Source organism: Cibotium barometz, chromosome 3, assembly GCF_041138505.1.
Source record: "Cibotium barometz isolate CiBa-2024 chromosome 3, ASM4113850v1, whole genome shotgun sequence".
Classification (NCBI taxonomy): Eukaryota; Viridiplantae; Streptophyta; class Polypodiopsida; order Cyatheales; family Cibotiaceae; genus Cibotium; species Cibotium barometz.
Genome location: NC_141048.1, coordinates 1681480 through 1699668, shown reverse-complemented (window position 1 = coordinate 1699668; position 18189 = coordinate 1681480). Strand labels below are relative to the sequence as shown.

At 37.0% G+C, this 18189-nt stretch overlaps 1 long non-coding RNA gene across 1 annotated transcript; it reads right to left on the bottom strand.

The window, feature by feature from the left end:
- Positions 1-807: 807 nt before the first annotated feature.
- LOC147639590 (uncharacterized) lies at positions 808-1726 on the bottom strand. Its single transcript, XR_015269466.1, has 3 exons — positions 1517-1726; positions 1360-1433; positions 808-1249 (listed from the first exon to the last, which is right to left on the bottom strand). It is a non-coding gene; the product is annotated as an uncharacterized LOC147639590 (long non-coding RNA).
- Positions 1727-18189: the final 16463 nt, after the last annotated feature.

The following is an 18189-nucleotide window of genomic DNA, read 5'->3' as shown; positions in this document are numbered from 1 at the left end:
CGTGACGACATCGATTGGTGAAAAAAGGACCATAAAATGCACACGGAGTAAATGCACGTGGTGATGCGTGTCGAGCTCTGCAGTGTTCAGAGCAGAGTCATTAATATGTTAGTATGCTAGAAAAAAAATCGGCAAGAGTGCCAGCCTGCACTAAATCCAAAATCTCACTCCCCCACGCATCACGCTGTGGCCACAAAAGTGTCCCAAAAAAAGTTCCACAAATGGCTACACTCGATCGTACATTGACCCATTTTGTATATGAGTTTTTTTGGAATCATACACTTATGTAATTCCGCTAAGTATTGTAATTGAATTTTGACATTCCTAAAACTATGAATTGCAATTGTCTTTTCTTTTTGGTATTTGTTAAGTTTTACATTACACTTGTACATGATGATGTAAAGTTGTGTTAGTTTTACTGTGTCTACATTAGAAAAAAAAGAGCTGGGATAGCAGATTGGAGAGTCCTATGCAGACTCCCCAGTCTGCCCAAGCTTTTTTTAATTATGCATTACTTTTGCTGCTCAACAGCAAAATAGCGTTGCTGAGCGCATAATATCCCTGTTGAGCAGCGAACCCATTGCAGCGAAAATAGCAACATGTTTAGCAGTGATATAGGCCTGACATCTCCGTACCGTTGTAATTATAAAAACGGTACTATTTTCGCTACTAAACCTCATTCTGTTGTAGTGCAAGTGTGGGCATCCACCCCCAGTAACTAATTGGGCACCCACTTATTGTCTAACCTTATTTAAGCTAGTCTAAGCACACATTGGGTGGATGGGGGCGCATTATACAACACATAAGTGAGGGTGGATACGAATATTTCAAGCGATGCTCATTATGTAGGTATATCCTTTAGTGACTCTACAACATGCTCCTGGCTCATTGTGGATAGCTTTTCTCAACTTTGTCTAAAGGCTCCAATTAAGGGCCACTTCGCTTTTCTCAACTTTGTCTAAAGGCTCCAATTAAGGGCCACTCTGACGGTTTTAAAGCTAACGGCCCCGCCCTCCTGCGCAGCATCGCGCGGCTCTCCAAATACTAGTGGTGCTATTCTATGATCATTCACTTCTCGACTCTGTTGCATGGCTATGCATTATACGACTCCTTGCATGAATCCTATTAAATGCACTGACGGAGAAGACGCTTTGACGTTTCAGCAGCAATTGCTTCCCGGTGGCCCCGGGGATCCGGAGCGAGCTCTTCGGTAGACATGATATGGAGATCGTCCCGGCGCGCCTTTTCTCTGCAATCAGTACTCCATGTTTCGATTAATTAGCGTTTCCACGTCGACGCGCTTACGATATTAAGATCGACCACAATATGCTGTTCCAATTTGAATAGCGCAGTACATACCAAGCTCCGCCCCATTAGCGTCGTCAATGGTCGATCAGATCCACCAATAGTACTCTTTCGATTGGACCTGTGACCTGCAGATCATTATTATAACACGATCATAATTTACGTGATTCATTGTTTTTCTTCCGCCAAATTAAATTGCTCGAAACCTTACCTAAAGCTGGCGCTGCATTTATATTCAATGGCAATAAGACCGCAAGCAGCAGCGCCAGGACGCAAAGTGCTGCAACTGCGGTATGGTTTAGCCGGCAGAAACCCTGCCGTCTTCGCCACACTTCCATTTTATCAATTGTCTCACACACACACACACACACACACACAGAGAGAGAGAGAGAGAGAGAGAGAGAGAGAGAGAGAGAGAGAGAGAGAGAGATATTGTATCGATCACCACCAGCAAGACATCAACGAAATATATATTGCTACAGAAACGAGGAGCATTATTTGGGGCGTGGTGGAGCACATCAGCTTCTCAAACACGTTTCGGTGCCGGCTTGAATTTGTTTGAACCGTCAAAAGAAATGCACAGCTGAATGGCGACGTCATCCGTTATCGACCAATTTTTTAAGTAACCCGAAGTCCCCTCAACCAAACGCATGCGGCATAGAATACGACAAAAGCACGTGCCTGTGCACAGATAAAATCTACAAGAAGAGAGCTTGTTCATGATTTTTACAAGAAGAGAGCTTGTTCATGATTTTTATAATTATTTCGTTTACTCATTCTAATTTAATCTTAATGATATTATAAGCTTCTTATCAGTGCTTCCGATTACGATGCTAAATTTTCTCACAACGTTTTGAAATTGTCAATTCAATTGAGAAAAGATCCAGTCTCTGTATTTTTGATGAGTGCAAGACTTTGTCTAAGGGATTTCGAATCTCGACGATGTGGCATATTTAAGTTAGAACTTAATCCACCTCTTAGATGTTTTCTTTTGAAGTAATTTTTGTATTAATTTAAATAACCCTTTGCCAAGCATTACATCACAACATATCTACAAAAGAAGGCCCACATATAAAACTCTCCTCATACAATATTCTACTGTAATAATATGCATAAGATCAAGAGTGCAGCAGCAAAAAAAAAAAAGAGAGAAAAAAAAAACACATATGAAAGCACCATTTTCTGCAAGGTATATTCGAGACCCAAGAAGTGATGAGAGGATGTGCTCGAGAAGCTAGACAGTATCAAACAAGGGTCACTTTCTGTTTGGGAGTTTGTGGAGAAAATCAAAGAGCTATGCTGCCAATTGAGCAATGCACCTACAAAGCAGAGTATGAGGCCTTGGTTCTTGAATGTCTTGAAGAGTAAAAGTCTACTAGGTTACATTATTTCGATCAAATTTAAAAAATCAATAATTCCATATAATTCATGGTTTGATGCAATTATTCAATGAATAGGAATTTATTTCTCGTACGATAGTTTTTATTGTACGATAAAATCTATCATATGATATATTTTATCGGACGATAGAAACTATTGTACGATAGATATATGTCTCTGCATAAACAAGCCTACAGATAAGTTTTATCATACGATAGTTTCTGTTTTGCATTGCTCCATCTTATATAGCCTGTTTTCATCTGCTCTCATCGTTCTAGTCTATTTTTCTTTATAGTTTTTATGTTATAGGTATGAAAATTTATATTAATTGTTGATATTTATTTGGTTATATTTTTAGGTAAAAAATTTACGATAGATATATATCTCTATAGAAACAAGCCCACAAATAAGTTTTATGGTACGATAGTTTCTATTTTGCATGGCTCCCTCTTGTAGCCTGTTTTCATCTGCTCTCATCATTTTAGTCTATTTTTCTTTGCAGTTTTTATATTATAGGTACGGTAATTTATCCTAATTGATTTAATTAATTTTAAATATTTTTTGATTACCATTTTGAAGTAAAAAAATTTATTAAAATACCACATTTTGATCTCTTGTGGTCTAGTATGTAATTGCATTCTAGGCTCCTGTGCGTTAATTTGCAAATGACATTAAAAATAAATAACAATAAAATTATAACTAATCACATTTTGATCTCTTTTGGATCATTGTGTGATGCATTTTAGTTTCACATGGCTTAGTCTGCTTTTACATTCCAAGTCCGTTTGAGCTATTGTGCTAATAATAAGCATTAATATTTTTCCTTACATATTTTGATCTCTTCATTGTGTGTGTGTGTATTATGATTTCTTGGTAGCAGTGTATGTGACCCTTTATCTATGAACACTCGAGAATCCATATTTAAACTATGTGCTATCTTTAAAATATTTTTTAAACAAAAAATATATTTGAGAGATGTGCATGTATGTTTATTTGTGGCAACACTTCTAGCCTTTGGATCGACGTTTATAAATTTTGATGTTTGTCTTCATATTTTAACATTGTGTATTTATTTGTGTCGCATAATATCAAGTTACATTTTTTTAACTTTCACCTTCCTTAAACACATCCTAGGAATGGCTTATAAGTTCTCTCACACAAAAAAGTATTAAGTTTGAAACAAGTTCTATGAGAGACTTGTAGAATTTTTGGAGTACTGCAACTTTGTTTCCCTAATTGTGTCGAAATTCCTGCATTTGCTAACTTAAATAATAGCCTGAAAGTGGTCCACAAGCTTGCTTTTACTGATTTTAGCAAGTTTTTTTCTCTCGACTTTTGGGTTGACTTGTGCGACTGACTTGTCGTCAGAGACCAAAACAATGGAAATTAGCTTGGTAGGATGCTCAAGGAAAGATTTAACAAGCCCAGAAAGTTCCTCGGCGGGTTCACCTAAAAGTATGTAAGTATACCATGTGAGTTCAAATGAAGGGGTTTTTTAATTCAAAAATTAAAGGAAGTACATTTACAGAAGGAGTTTTTTAAATCGATTTTGGGAAAAAACACACAAAAGAGAGAGCAAGACATAAGAGAGAGAAGGAATTATTAACCCGCATTGGACGCCTCTCCAGCGTTGATGCCATCCATTGGTAACGGTCACTTCATTTGGCTATTGATATTAAAAATGCTAATATTGTATATTTTATGTGTGCGTGGATCGTCACTTGTCTATGAAAGGTGTGCCACGGGATTAATTATGGAGCTTGCATGCTTAGATTAAGTGTTTACACAAGCCTAGGTGGCCTTCGAAAGACATGGACCTATATTTTAAGCATGGCCAGCCAAGGTGTGAAGGCTAGGGGGGACAAGATAAGGGTCAATTTGTATTCTCACCATTCATTCTCTAATGCAACTAATAGAGTGCTCTTCTTCTCTACTCTCTTGCTCTCTTGTGTGTTTTGCTTGCTTGCCTAATTCAATTAGAGCTATTATATGATCATTGTGTATGTGTGAGTGCATGTGAGAGAGGGAGATTGAGTGAGAGGAGGGTTGAGATTCCTTTGGAGTGTGGCTGTGGTGTTGGAGTGGAGCTTTGAAGTGTGGCTATAGGGCAACATCGTCTCCTACAAGAATCCGAGCACAAGCGTACGAGGTGAGTGACACACCTTGCCCATGCAATTGTGAGCTAGGTTATGGAAGATTAGCTTCTCGTTTGAGCTACTTTATGCTCCCGAGTGTGGTTAGGCAAAGCACCCTTGACCTTGGTTAGTTCCTGCACTCTTTCTATGGTGCAGGGCTTCCCATAAATGGCACTGGTGCTGGGGAATAGCCCCACCACATAGCCACAATGCATTTTGAATGCCTATGTGCATATGATTAATTTCTATTATAATTCTATTTTCTACTTTTCAAGAAGGGTATAAATGAATTGCTAAAAATATATCCATTTTGTGGCATTGTTGTTGAAAACTACAATGTCTACATGTTTTCTCAATTTATGCAATTTCTACATGTTTCTCAATTTCTTCCACTTATCATTTACAAGTTCAATTTGTGGTTTTTTGCATTTCCTAAGCTCCTATTTTTTACAGTTTTCAACTTTAAAAAAAAAGTCAATTAAACATGAAATTGAAAGAATTGGGTTGAGTAGACCGCAATATCGATTTCCTAGCATAGTATTTATCCCAATTTCGACTCCTTAAGTGGAGAAATTGGGACAAAAATAGAAATTAGGGGACGATTAGCAACACAAAGACAAATTTTTGTTTTTCGAAAACATTTTGTGATTTTGCATTAGTGTAAACGCGGGTTAATTATGATTAATTCTCTCTCTAATTTGGAACATCTTGATTGGCTGGCCACATTTAATGTGTGCATGCTTTTAGGACACTAGCCAAAAAAGTCCAAAAGTCTGTTTCGAGTAGTTGCATGTAGGCCCCAAGTCAAAGATATAGTTAATGCATGTAGGCCCCAAGTCAAAGATTCCAAGAAAACCCCTTTTCGATAAAACCGAAAATGAAAACCGTAAACAGTAAACCAAAAATGTAAAAAACAAACAAAATTAAAAAAATTAAAAATAAAAATAAAGAAAAAATTTAAATTAATTTTTTTTTTAAAAGAAAAGGTAAACAAAAAAAAAGAGAAGGTAAAAGGTCTAGGGGCAAAAAATATATATATAAATTTTTCAAAAGTGCAAGCCACAAACTTGCCTAATATATGTTTTAGGCTGTTGTGATCGTGGTAACGCAACTTGTGTGACACCCGAAAAATTTACATTTTTACATAGTAGAGCTTAACTATGGGAGCCAGTGCCTGTAGTGCTTGACTGACCCGAAAAAAATACACTATTTTTGGTACCAGACGGGTTGGTTAAGAAACACAAAAGACTTGTTTCGGAAAAACTTTGGATGATCCAAAAAATATTTAAAAAAACAAAAAATCTCAAACTTGTCTAGGGCATCTATAGGACTTCTAACACCCCATCTTCACATGTAGCTATCATCTGGGCATGTATTAGAGGTGTATTTAGACGATAGTGCATCTATCGAGATAGGTGTATTAGAGGTGTATTTAGACGATAGTGCATCTATCGAGATAGGTGCGTGTGCCAACCTCTCGGGGGGTCCACTATATGGAAGCCCCTCCTACGACATGCGTTCAAGCGGTATTTAAAAATCCCCTTATCTGTGAATTTTGAGCTAATAAAACTACCCCTTTTTCTTTATAAACTTACGGTTTTTTTTCCAAAGTACAATTAAAATACCCCACTTGTAATTGTATTTCTGTAAATTTACCCAATATTTTGGATTTAAAAAACCCCACCTAATGATCGCACGTGGTAGACTTACATATTTTGAGATGCACCCCCCGAGGCCAACCACACTCGAATCAGGACCTTCGGTCAGAATACAGTTTAGCATTCTACAAGGACCTATACTAGGGGCCAGTGATACATTGTGAGATTTTGAGTCAATGGAAGGATCCCCAGTCCCAAGAAGTGAGAACCCTAACTAGGCCTCACCAGTCAAGCTAGCTACCAATCTTTTTGATCGCATAGGCAGCTACCTCTCAGAGATGCGGCCTCAACTGCTACCTCTGAACCAAATCTTACTACATATAGACCATATGATGAAGGAGTTGAGGTAAATTCCAGAGAGTCACCTAGTGTACTCTCATCGTTTTGCAAAGCAAGGAGAGCTCATGTTGATATCCATGTCCATACAGCTCCTGTTGCACCTGCTGCAACTGTGACCATCGAACCACCCCCTGCACAAGTGCTTATGCTCAATGATGGTAGGACATTAGAAGAAGTGCAAGAAGTAGAGGCACTAATCCAGGCTGACAGAGCAAAGGAAGATGAGACTTTGCAAGTGGCACAACAATGATTAGAAACCCAAACAGTCAAGTATGCCCAAAACGAGTCCCAAGCCGCTAGGACTGCAGTAGTGCTCAATAGTCTCGACACAACCAATACATTATATCTACCTCAGGAAAAGAGCTAGGCTTAAAAATCATGGATCAACACCTTCTCATAAATGATTGGGAGTATGACGCATCAATAGAGACTCTTATGGATTTTGTCACACAGGCCAAGCTTATGGTGTTAGTTGGGAAGGGATTGTCCAATCAATATATGGGGCCACATCAGAGGAGGAATGATTACAGGGTATCTGTGATTGCATATATAGGGTCATTGAACATGAAAGGATCCAAAGACCTATGGCGCAAGTCGGGACATCCAAAGCAATAATGCCTACAATGAGCGAAATGGTAACACCTCATGTGAGCCCAGCAAATCCTACTTTTGTAGTATCACCCAGCTATACCATGGGCAAACCAACATCTTTTAACCCATAAGGCCATGCTGCACAAGGAATCAAGATCATACTAGCATGAGCTTCACCTTCTTAGATCCTAGAGTTTCCCCCACCCTAGTACACTGCCTCATCTAGTGGCAAGCACCACACCACCAACTATGGCACCTATGATGACTGATGCAGAATTACCTTTAAGCCACATGCCCACAGTTACCATGGTAGCCAACACCACTTCACACATGGAACCCCCTACACCTAGCATATCTAATATTACCATTCTTAGAAAGGGTCACATCTCATTCTAGCACAGCCACATGAGACATCCCTTTCCTAGAGTGAGTGTGCTACCAACTCCTCCCCTGCGAGACCGTCTGCACCTAATGACCAGATGAATAAAGCACCTATTTGTCAAAATTATGGGGAGTATGTACAATGGAAGCAATAGTTGATGGAAAGATAGAGCAACATATATTAGAGAGAGCAAGAACACAAGATGTATAGAAAGCTTCTATATTACCTTCTATTTCAGCCACTCCAAAGTTGGCTTTACCTTCACCTTGTGAATGTCTTGATTGTGTTACAAATAGTGAGGCCTCCTGCCCTTTATATAGGGTCCATCAAAAGGGCTAGGGTTGGGTTAACCCTAGATCCCTTTTCCACCCACATGCCCACTTTATTTGGGGTGTGTTCATACTTACATGACCTCTTTCTCTCACCCTTTATCACTTGTACATCATATATTTTACCACCCCCTCTCAATGCCACCATGGGAGAATGCCAAACATGGAGCAAGGTGAGCATTGGACATACAAGAACAAAATTACCCCCTCTCAACCATAGGATAGATGACAAGGTAGGTAGCCTTTATAAATTAGGCTTTTACAAAAGTGATGAGTTATAGAGAAATGTAGTTCACTCCCAATTCTAGCAAACATGCTTCACTCTTCAACTAGAAGAGTTGCTTATCCTTTCTCATGTGGTAGACATGCTTCATGCGTATATGTCTTCTTCCAATCATGCTAGCTTCCTTAGTCTAGCTACCACATAGGCTAACACAAGGCTTCTACCCATGTTTCAATAGCTTATGCATGTGCTTCTCAATATGCTTCTTGCTTCCACCTTCCACTTCATCATGATGCATAAATACATACACCAATGTGAACATTGATTAGGAGAGGTCTTACCACTTGTTTATCAACACAAGGGCAGTGTCTAACTCCATTACAATACGATAGATGACTTCCATGCATATGAGTTCATCAAAAAATTTAGGATTGGATTTTAAGCTTGATATGTTGAATTGCTTGGTTTCAGAAATTGTGCATACCTTGCAGTTCCCAAGTGAGAATGGCAAAAAATATTTTTTCCTCCGCTTGCCTCGAGCTTGAGAGAAATGAGGGATATTTTGGCAATGGAAGAGAGAAAGGTTTGAAAACCTTAAGAAGGTTTTAGATAAAAGCTCAGAGACCCTTTGAAATATAGGTAAAAGGAACCTTAAAAAGACTTTGAAAAATGCAAGTTTATAAAAAGAAAAAAACCTGCGTATCCTTTTTTTTGTGAAAGCCTGTGTTACGTCGGCACGACGTTGCTGCTATGGCAGATGCTTCTTGCTAAACTATTCAAGCACAGCCAAGCTTACAAAGCTTGGCTTACCACCATACTAGGTGGCAGGCAGGGGTGGTTGCAAGATGAGGTTATCTAGTTTCATGGAGTGGGCACCCTTGGCTTTAGCCTGAAAACATGCATTTTTTCAAGAAGAATAGCCAATCTCTCCTAGTTAGCGAAGGAGTTTCACTTCAAGGTCTTCTAATGAAATATCATATGCAAAGTTGGACACCTAAAACTATAATCTGATCGAATATCCAATAATTGCAAATCTCCTTTTCTTTGGAAACCAAAATTGTATACAGGCCTTGTCGGAGGTTTAGACACGTACACTGAATGTGAGCAAATCGCTTATAACTTTTACATTATTACTCATATGATGTTCCCACTTTGCATATCACAAATACAAATAACATAGAGCTTATGTAAGATTCCTCCCCCAAACCCATTTTTGATGTCTAGTATCTTCTTCTATAATCAATCCCTCTTCAGAAATATAAAAGACTTGTTTCTAACTGTTTTAACCTAGAGAGAGAAAATATTCTAGAGAGAGAATATTCAGATTTTTAATATTTTTGGATAGAAAATTATCTCATCTTATTAAAATAAGTTTCCCTGAAACAGAAATTCAAAAAGAACTTTCCAATGTGCAATTGGAATTAATTGGAAATGTGTATAAAGGACCTTAGTCTAAGGGTCTAGATTTTCAGAAATTTTTGGATTATGGTCCAATTAAGGTTCCTATGGACCAATAGCATCAATCCATGTGTAGGGAGGAGATAAATCCAATTTGAAAAAGAAGATACCCAAAAATGAGTAAATACTCACATAAGATGAAGAGTTGAAAATGTACAAGGTTTATTAGTAAAAAATTATGAGCAATATTAAAAGTATGACATATGTAAGGAAGAGGAGTTCTTTAAAGGAGGTGCATATTTCACATAAGATGAAGAGTTGAAAATGTACAAGGTTTATTAGTAAAAAATTATGAGCAATATTAAAAGTATGACATATGTAAGGAAGGGGAGTTCTTTAAAGGAGGTGCATATTTCACATAAGATGAAGAGTTGAAAATGTACAAGGTTTATTAGTAAAAAAATTATGAGCAATATTAAAAGTATGACATATGTAAGGAAGAGGAGTTCTTTAAAGGAGGTGCATATTTCACATAAGATGAAGAGTTGAAAATGTACAAGGTTTATTAGTAAAAAATTATGAGCAATATTAAAAGTATGACATATGTAAGGAAGGGGAGTTCTTTAAAGGAGGTGCATATTTCACATAAGATGAAGAGTTGAAAATGTACAAGGTTTATTAGTAAAAAACTATGAGCAATATTAAAAATATGACATATGTAAGGAAGGGGAGTTCTTTAAAGGAGGTGCATATTTCACATGCTTGAATGAGTTTTAAACTCATAAAAATTGAGATATTTCATCTCTCCTCTCTCCTCATTATTAGTCTAGTTCCAAAAAGTTAGCTTAACTGACCTAAAAATGGTCAAATATTGACCAAACTGATTTAGAAAATTCTAGAATCAGTTTGTTTGGTTAGGAGCTCAATTTTTCCTATAAATAGAAGCCTCACCCTTGTTGAAAAATAGATAGTGTTTATGCATCGTTACTCTACTCCACCTAAGCCAAGAACTGTGAATTCATTTAATAATTCACTAGTTTTTGGAGCTTCCCTCTTTCTTCAATCCCCATTAGTGGCTCCATCAACATACTTAACCAATTGATTGGTTGGGGGCCTCTACCGTGAACAAAGAATCAAGCAAGTTGTAAGGTAATTAGTGAATATTTATCTTTCTATAATTTCTCAATGTTTCTCTCTTCTCAACCCCTCTCAAGCTTGAGAAGTTTAATTGGTATGGTTTTTTTTAAATGCTATTGAAGTTTGAATAATAGTGAAGAGTTACATAATTTAATAAATGCTATTGAAGTTAATTTTCATTTATGTTTAAATTCTAATGATTCTTATGTAAATTCTCTATCTCACTCAAGAAATGGTTATACTCATGAACCGTTCTCAATCCAAATCAAGCTTTCATAAAGCTTTTCCTTAACCCAAGATTAAGCTATGCTTGAGGCCAAATTAATGGCTTTTTTCTATGCTTTTAGTTTATGTATATTGATGATTCAATCCATTATGGATTAATAATCCAATTAGAGATCATTTTAATTATTTCCTTAATGATAAGTATTATCCCTTAGAAAAATTGAGATTTATCAGTCATAGCAGCGGAGCTATGGCAAAATTTTTATAAAAATTATGCATAAAATAATCTCATTCAAAGCATAAAAAGAGGACTTCCTACCATATTCTAGGAATTATCATCCTAGATTAATTGAAAGAATTTCATTACAATCATGGAGAAATTGAATTTTAATATTATGCATAAAGGATAAGTTTTTATATCAAAAGTGTTATTTTTACCATTTTTATTTCATGCATAGAAGTATGCAAAATGGATAAATTTTTATATCAAAAGTGTTATTTTTACCATTTTTATTTCATGCATAGAAGTATGCATAATGGATAAATTTTTATATCAAAAGTGTTATTTTTACCATTTTTATTTCATGCATAGAAGTATGCATAAAGGAAAAATTTTTATATCAAAAGTGTTACTTTTATCATTTTTAATTTTCATGCATAAAAGTATGCATAAAAGAAAATTTTTATATCAAAAGTGTTACTTTTATCATTTTTAATTTTCATGCATAGAAGTATGCATAAAGGAAAATTTTTATATCAAAAGTGTTACTTTTATCATTTTTAATTTTCATGCATAGAAGTATGCATAAAGGAAAAATTTTAATATCAAAAGTGTTACTTTTATCATATTGGATTTCATGCATATAGGTATGCATAAAAGATATTCTTTTTATACTAAAAGTATGATTTTCCTCATAAATGGATTTTATGCTTAACTTAGATGCATAAGAGAAATTCTTTTATTCTAAAAGTATAATTCCCTACCAAATTGAAATCATGCATAAGAAGATGCATAAAAGATTGATTTTAATTTCGAAAGTGTTAGTCTCCTTAAATGGAATTTATGTATAAATAAATGTGTAGAGAAATCTTATATCAAATAAAAGAATTCTCTTTTTTAAAAAAAAAAGATATGAAATGTGATAAGATGTGATAAGAGGTGTATGAGATGTGATAAGAATTGATAAGATGCGTATGGAAAGTGATAGGATGTGATAAGAGGTGTGATAAGAGGTGATAAGATGCTTATGAAATAAGTTAGGATGTGATAAGATGAATTAAGATGTGTATGGGGGGATGAGGTAAGAAGTGTATGTGATAGGATAAGATGTATATGGGTTGTGATAGGGCGAGAATGGATGTGATGTAAAAGATTAGATGTGAAGGTATATGGGGTTATATAAATGGGAATGTGAAAATGGATGTATGTATGTGGATGTGTGGATATGGAGATGGGAGTGTGGATGTATGAACATGAAAATGGATATATGCATGAAGATGTATATGCATAGATGTAAATGTGGATGTAGATGTGGATGTATAGATGTGAATGGATGTGGATGTATAGATGTGAATGGAAATGTGGATGTGGATGTATGTGAATGTGGATGTAGATGTGGATGTATAGATGTGAATGTGGAATGTGGAATGTGGATGTGGATGTATGTATGTATGTGGATGTAGATGTGGATGTATAGATGTGAATGGGAATGGGGATGTGGATGTATGTGAATGTGAATGTAGATGTGGATGTATGTGAATGTGAATGTAGATGTGAATGTGGAATGTGGATGTATAGATGTGGATGTATGGGAATGTGGATGTGGATGTATGTGAATGTGAATGTAGATGTGGATGTATAGATGTGAATGTGGAATGTGGATGTGGATGTATGTATGTATGTGGATGTAGATGTGGATGTATGGATGTGTATGTATGAATGTGGATATGGGATGTGGATGTATAAATGAGGATGTGAAAATGGAGGTTAGCATGTAGATGTGGATGCATGGATGTGAATGTGGATGTGGATGTGGATGTGGATATGGATGTGTATGTATGAATGTGGATATGGGATGTGGATGCATAAATGAGGATGTGAAAATGGAGATAAGCATGAAGATGTGGATGTATGGATGTGAATGTGGATGTGGATGTGGATGTATGTGAATGTGGATGTAGATGTGGATGTATAGATGTGAATGTGGAATGTGGATGTGGATGTATGTGAATGTGAATGTAGATGTGGATGTATGTGAATGTGGATGTAGATGTGGATGTATAGATGTGAATGTGGAATGTGGATGTGGATGTATGTATGTATGTGGATGTAGATGTGGATGTATAGATGTGAATGGGAATGGGGATGTGGATGTATGTGAATGTGAATGTAGATGTGGATGTATAGATGTGAATGTGGAATGTGAATGTATAGATGTAGATGTATGGGAATGTGGCTGTGGATGTATGTGAATGTGAATGTGGATGTGGATGTATGTATGTATGTGGATGTAGATGTGGATGTATGGATGTGTATGTATGAATGTGGATATGGGATGTGGATGTATAAATGAGGATGTGAAAATGGAGGTAAGCATGTAAATGTGGATGTATGGATGTGAATATGGATGTGGATGTGGATGTATGGATGTGTATGTATGAATGTGGATATGGATGTGTATGTATGAATGTGGATATGGGATGTGGATGTATAAATGAAGATGTGAAAATGGAGATAAGCATGTAGATGTGGATGTATGGATGTGAATGTGGATATGGATGTGGATGTATGGATGTGGATATGGATGTGAATATATGATATGTGATGTGAAGGAATTTGAAGTGAAGAGATGGAAAATGAGGTGATTGGATGAGTACACATATAAATGGAATGTGGAATAAGTAATGTGGATTAATGAGGAACAATGTGGAAAAATGAGAGTTAATATAGAAACTGTATTTGTAAACTGTTTGTAAATGCTGTTTGTAAATGGCTGTTTTATGTCAAGAATGCTGGGGAAGCATTTTGACCGTCTTGTGATTAAGGTCGTGGAGACCTAACTGATAAAGTTGCAACTGCTGACGGAGAGTCAATGGAGGACGTCTCGCGTAGCAAGGTCGACCGAGGTCTTGACCAGCCTCGGTTCGATTAAAATGGTGAGCTTCCGGTACGGTGGATGAGGGACCAAGGAAGCGGCCTATGAGTGAAGTGCTAGGTCACCTGCGAAGGATCCTAGAGGGTGCTGACCATACGGTGCTCGGGCTCTGGGTCGCCTAGGATACCCACGCGTGCGTCGAGGAAGATATTGGAACAAGGAGTAAGAGTGGTTTTGTGAAACCGGGCATGGATCTGGTTGACTGACCTTGCTGGTCCTCAACGGATGAGTCCATGGCTCTTTTATATGGATCTGTTGGTTGATCTTGCTGATCTTCAACGAGAGTCCATCTTGATAAATGATTATATTGCCGAGTATTATGGGCTAGGAACTATGGAAACGGCCTCTGTGTGGACAGGTGGTGAGCGTTCTAGCTGCCAATGATGCCATAGATACTCTGATGAAGGAATGATGGGAAATTATGAATCAACTGGATAAATTGGAAGATTGTGATCAATGGTACTATGGTTTCATTAAAGGATTGTTTTAAAGTTAGCTGATGCTAAGAAAAAGGCAATTTTCATATTGGGTGTGTAAGTGGTGTGGCTAGTTTTATGTTTGCATGAATTTCCGGCTAGGGGGCCTTGGAACTCTTTTCCTTGGTACCCGGGACAAAACCTAACCAAATTCCAAATTGGATCCCATCACTACAGTGGTTGGGCGGTTGGCTAACCCATGGGATCGGATGGGGTTAGGCTGGACTGATGGATCCGTAAATCGAGACTCAATTTCTGTTATTACGATAGATAAAGTAAATCCCGGATAGTAATTGTTCTATGGATAGGAATCAACGGCTGTGCCTCCTTGGTGGGGAAAAAAGCGTTGATCCCAATGATCCAAGTGCAAGTTTCTTCCTTGATTTGACCAAGTACCGTTAAAGGTGCAGTCAGATCAGTTGATCCGTAATGATCTTGACTACGTTAGAGTAAAGAGTTATCCTGGTGGAATTGCCCATGCTTTCCGGGTAAAGGAAGTTTTTCCGGTTTCGGTTTTGGACAAACCGACGAATTAGTCTCTTGTCCGGATATCCGTGGGCGAGGCCCCGAGTGTGAGACCCCTACCCGCACATGATGTGTTACTTCCGCTGCCAGTATCCTGAATCCGTTGCTCGGTGGGAACAGGGATCTCACAGTTGGTATCAGAGCATTTGGTTAATAAAGATCAATTGAGAAGACAAATAGGTCAGAAATTTATCAAGAAACACAAAAAGGTTGTAATTGTGTGATATAATTCATACAATTTGATATTCAAATTGAAATTCGTAATTTGGTAATTGGGTCTTCAGATGGAAGTACCGCAATTATATAGAATCCTTGACTTGCTTGAGGCCTAGACATGATGGTATTTACCTTATAATTCCAAGGGCCGTGACTATCCGTATATACCGAGAGTATAACTGCAGCTCTTTATTGACAGTATATACGAGTAAATCTAAGACTTGAAATTATAAGCGTTAATGCTATCCAGATGATGAATTTGAATGTGGTTGATATGATTTTTAATTCTGTTTGGGAACTGATGAATTGATTGGGATTCTGATTGAAAAATGATGATTTTTGAAATTTAGTTGAAATATAATAACTTGAGCAAAACCGCAATGAGGATGAATGGGACGAGTCCCTGTAATGATAAATGATGATAATGATTTCAACAAATCACTATGAGATTAGTGGATTGTGCTGTCAAAGTGCTACTGTTAACACTTGACTCGGTATATCAAGTTAAGGGATGACAAATTGAAAACTTGCTTGACTGAAATTCCCGTGGAGGAATGTTCAGAAAGAAAAAATTTTGATCTGATGGACCATTATCGTGTTAAAGATATGAATGATATGATCTGAAATGAATTTATTTAATGATGAGTTCTATATAAGGGATATTTATCCCCGTATTCTGTTGGGTTGACCAGAATATAAGGAACCCTAGAATAAATTGGATCTTAAGAAAAAGAGTTGTCCTCTACTTGGCGAGATGAGGACATCTCGCACTTTTTTAAGTGGGGTAGAATGTAAGATTCCTCCCCAGCCTTCGAGGCATACAGGAGTAAGAATCTCCCTTTTTGATCTTAAAATTATTCCCTCTCAAAAATAAAAGAAAGATTCTGTTTAAAAAAAGGAAGACCCTTTCCCTAGAATACTTCTCAGGAGTCACGCTGTTTTAAGGATTCAGAACAATGAGTTCAGAAGTGAAAATCGGTGTTTTGGATACCAAGGTTTTGGTCTTCATTCGAGTACGGCACAAAAGAAGTTCTTTATCTATTGGGGAGTTTAAGAAGTTATCCCCCATATATTGTGAGCCTTATCTGACTTCAAAGAAAGTAAGTGACTTAGCTTACGAGCTTCTTTTATCTCCTCATCTCAAAGTTCTTAATGCCTTCTATAGAAAATTGTGCCAAACCCAAATCATGGAAAGACGGTAAAACTTCAGTGGCAAGCTACCGTTGGCTTCTAAGTTACGCTAGCTCCTTCCTTTATATAAGTCGTAACTTTTACTTGTCGCTCACAGTAATCTTACTCCCATCGATCTCCTTTCTTCCTAATCTCCTTCATGGCTTGGCAACAAGAATTAGTTTTATCCATAATGATTCCTCATCTTCAAGACGCAAGTGAGTCTGTGAAGAAGGATTTTATAGAACAGTATGAGCGCTCACTTTTCCCTCACTTGGGAACTTCTGTAGCGCAGACCAAATGGCGGACCTATCAAGACATAACTAGGGTAACACCCTGGGGTCAGCAGCACTTCCGTAATAATGTCCGCTTGGCCATGGTTATTGAAGCTTTGGGTTTGGGTCCCCGATACTACTGCGTCATGAGATCAAGACATCTTGGGTTTTCTGAGCGGGTCTTCTTACTGGCGTGTTTTCTTCCTCATGAGAAGATATGCCTTTACCCCGTTTTTGGCTTGCCTCTCAGAGGGTCCTTTGTTAGAACACCTCATACCACTGAGATAGGCGCAGCAATAACCCACAGAATCATTCCCATAGATGAGTTACCTTATACTTGTGCAGCTTGTGAGGACTGCTTTTGTGACCATATGATGGACGGGCTTATGGAAGTGTAAAGAGTTCCTCTATCTTTACTGTATAAGTTCCGAGAATGAATAAAGTTTAAATCTTGTTCGTATTTTGAATCTTGCTCTCTTTAAGACTTATCTTGGTGGTTAATCTTGATTAAAATTTTTCTCTAAGTCTCATATTCGTGAATCTTGCGAAATTATCACAAGTTGCGAGATGAGGACATCTCGCGTTTTTTAAGTGGGGTAGAATGTAAGATTCCTCCCCCAAACCCCTTTTTGATGTCTAGTATCTTCTTCTATAATCAATCCCTCTTCAGAAATATAAAAGACTTGTTTCTAACTGTTTTAACCTAGAGAGAGAAAATATTCTAGAGAGAGAATATTCAGATTTTTAATATTTTTGGATAGAAAATTATCTCATCTTATTAAAATAAGTTTCCCTGAAACAGAAATTCAAAAAGAACTTTCCAATGTGCAATTGGAATTAATTGGAAATGTGTATAAAGGACCTTAGTCTAAGGGTCTAGATTTTCAGAAATTTTTGGATTATGGTCCAATTAAGGTTCCTATGGACCAATAGCATCAATCCATGTGTAGGGAGGAGATAAATCCAATTTGAAAAAGAAGATACCCAAAAATGAGTAAATACTCACATAAGATGAAGAGTTGAAAATGTACAAGGTTTATTAGTAAAAAATTATGAGCAATATTAAAAGTATGACATATGTAAGGAAGAGGAGTTCTTTAAAGGAGGTGCATATTTCACATAAGATGAAGAGTTGAAAATGTACAAGGTTTATTAGTAAAAAATTATGAGCAATATTAAAAGTATGACATATGTAAGGAAGGGGAGTTCTTTAAAGGAGGTGCATATTTCACATAAGATGAAGAGTTGAAAATGTACAAGGTTTATTAGT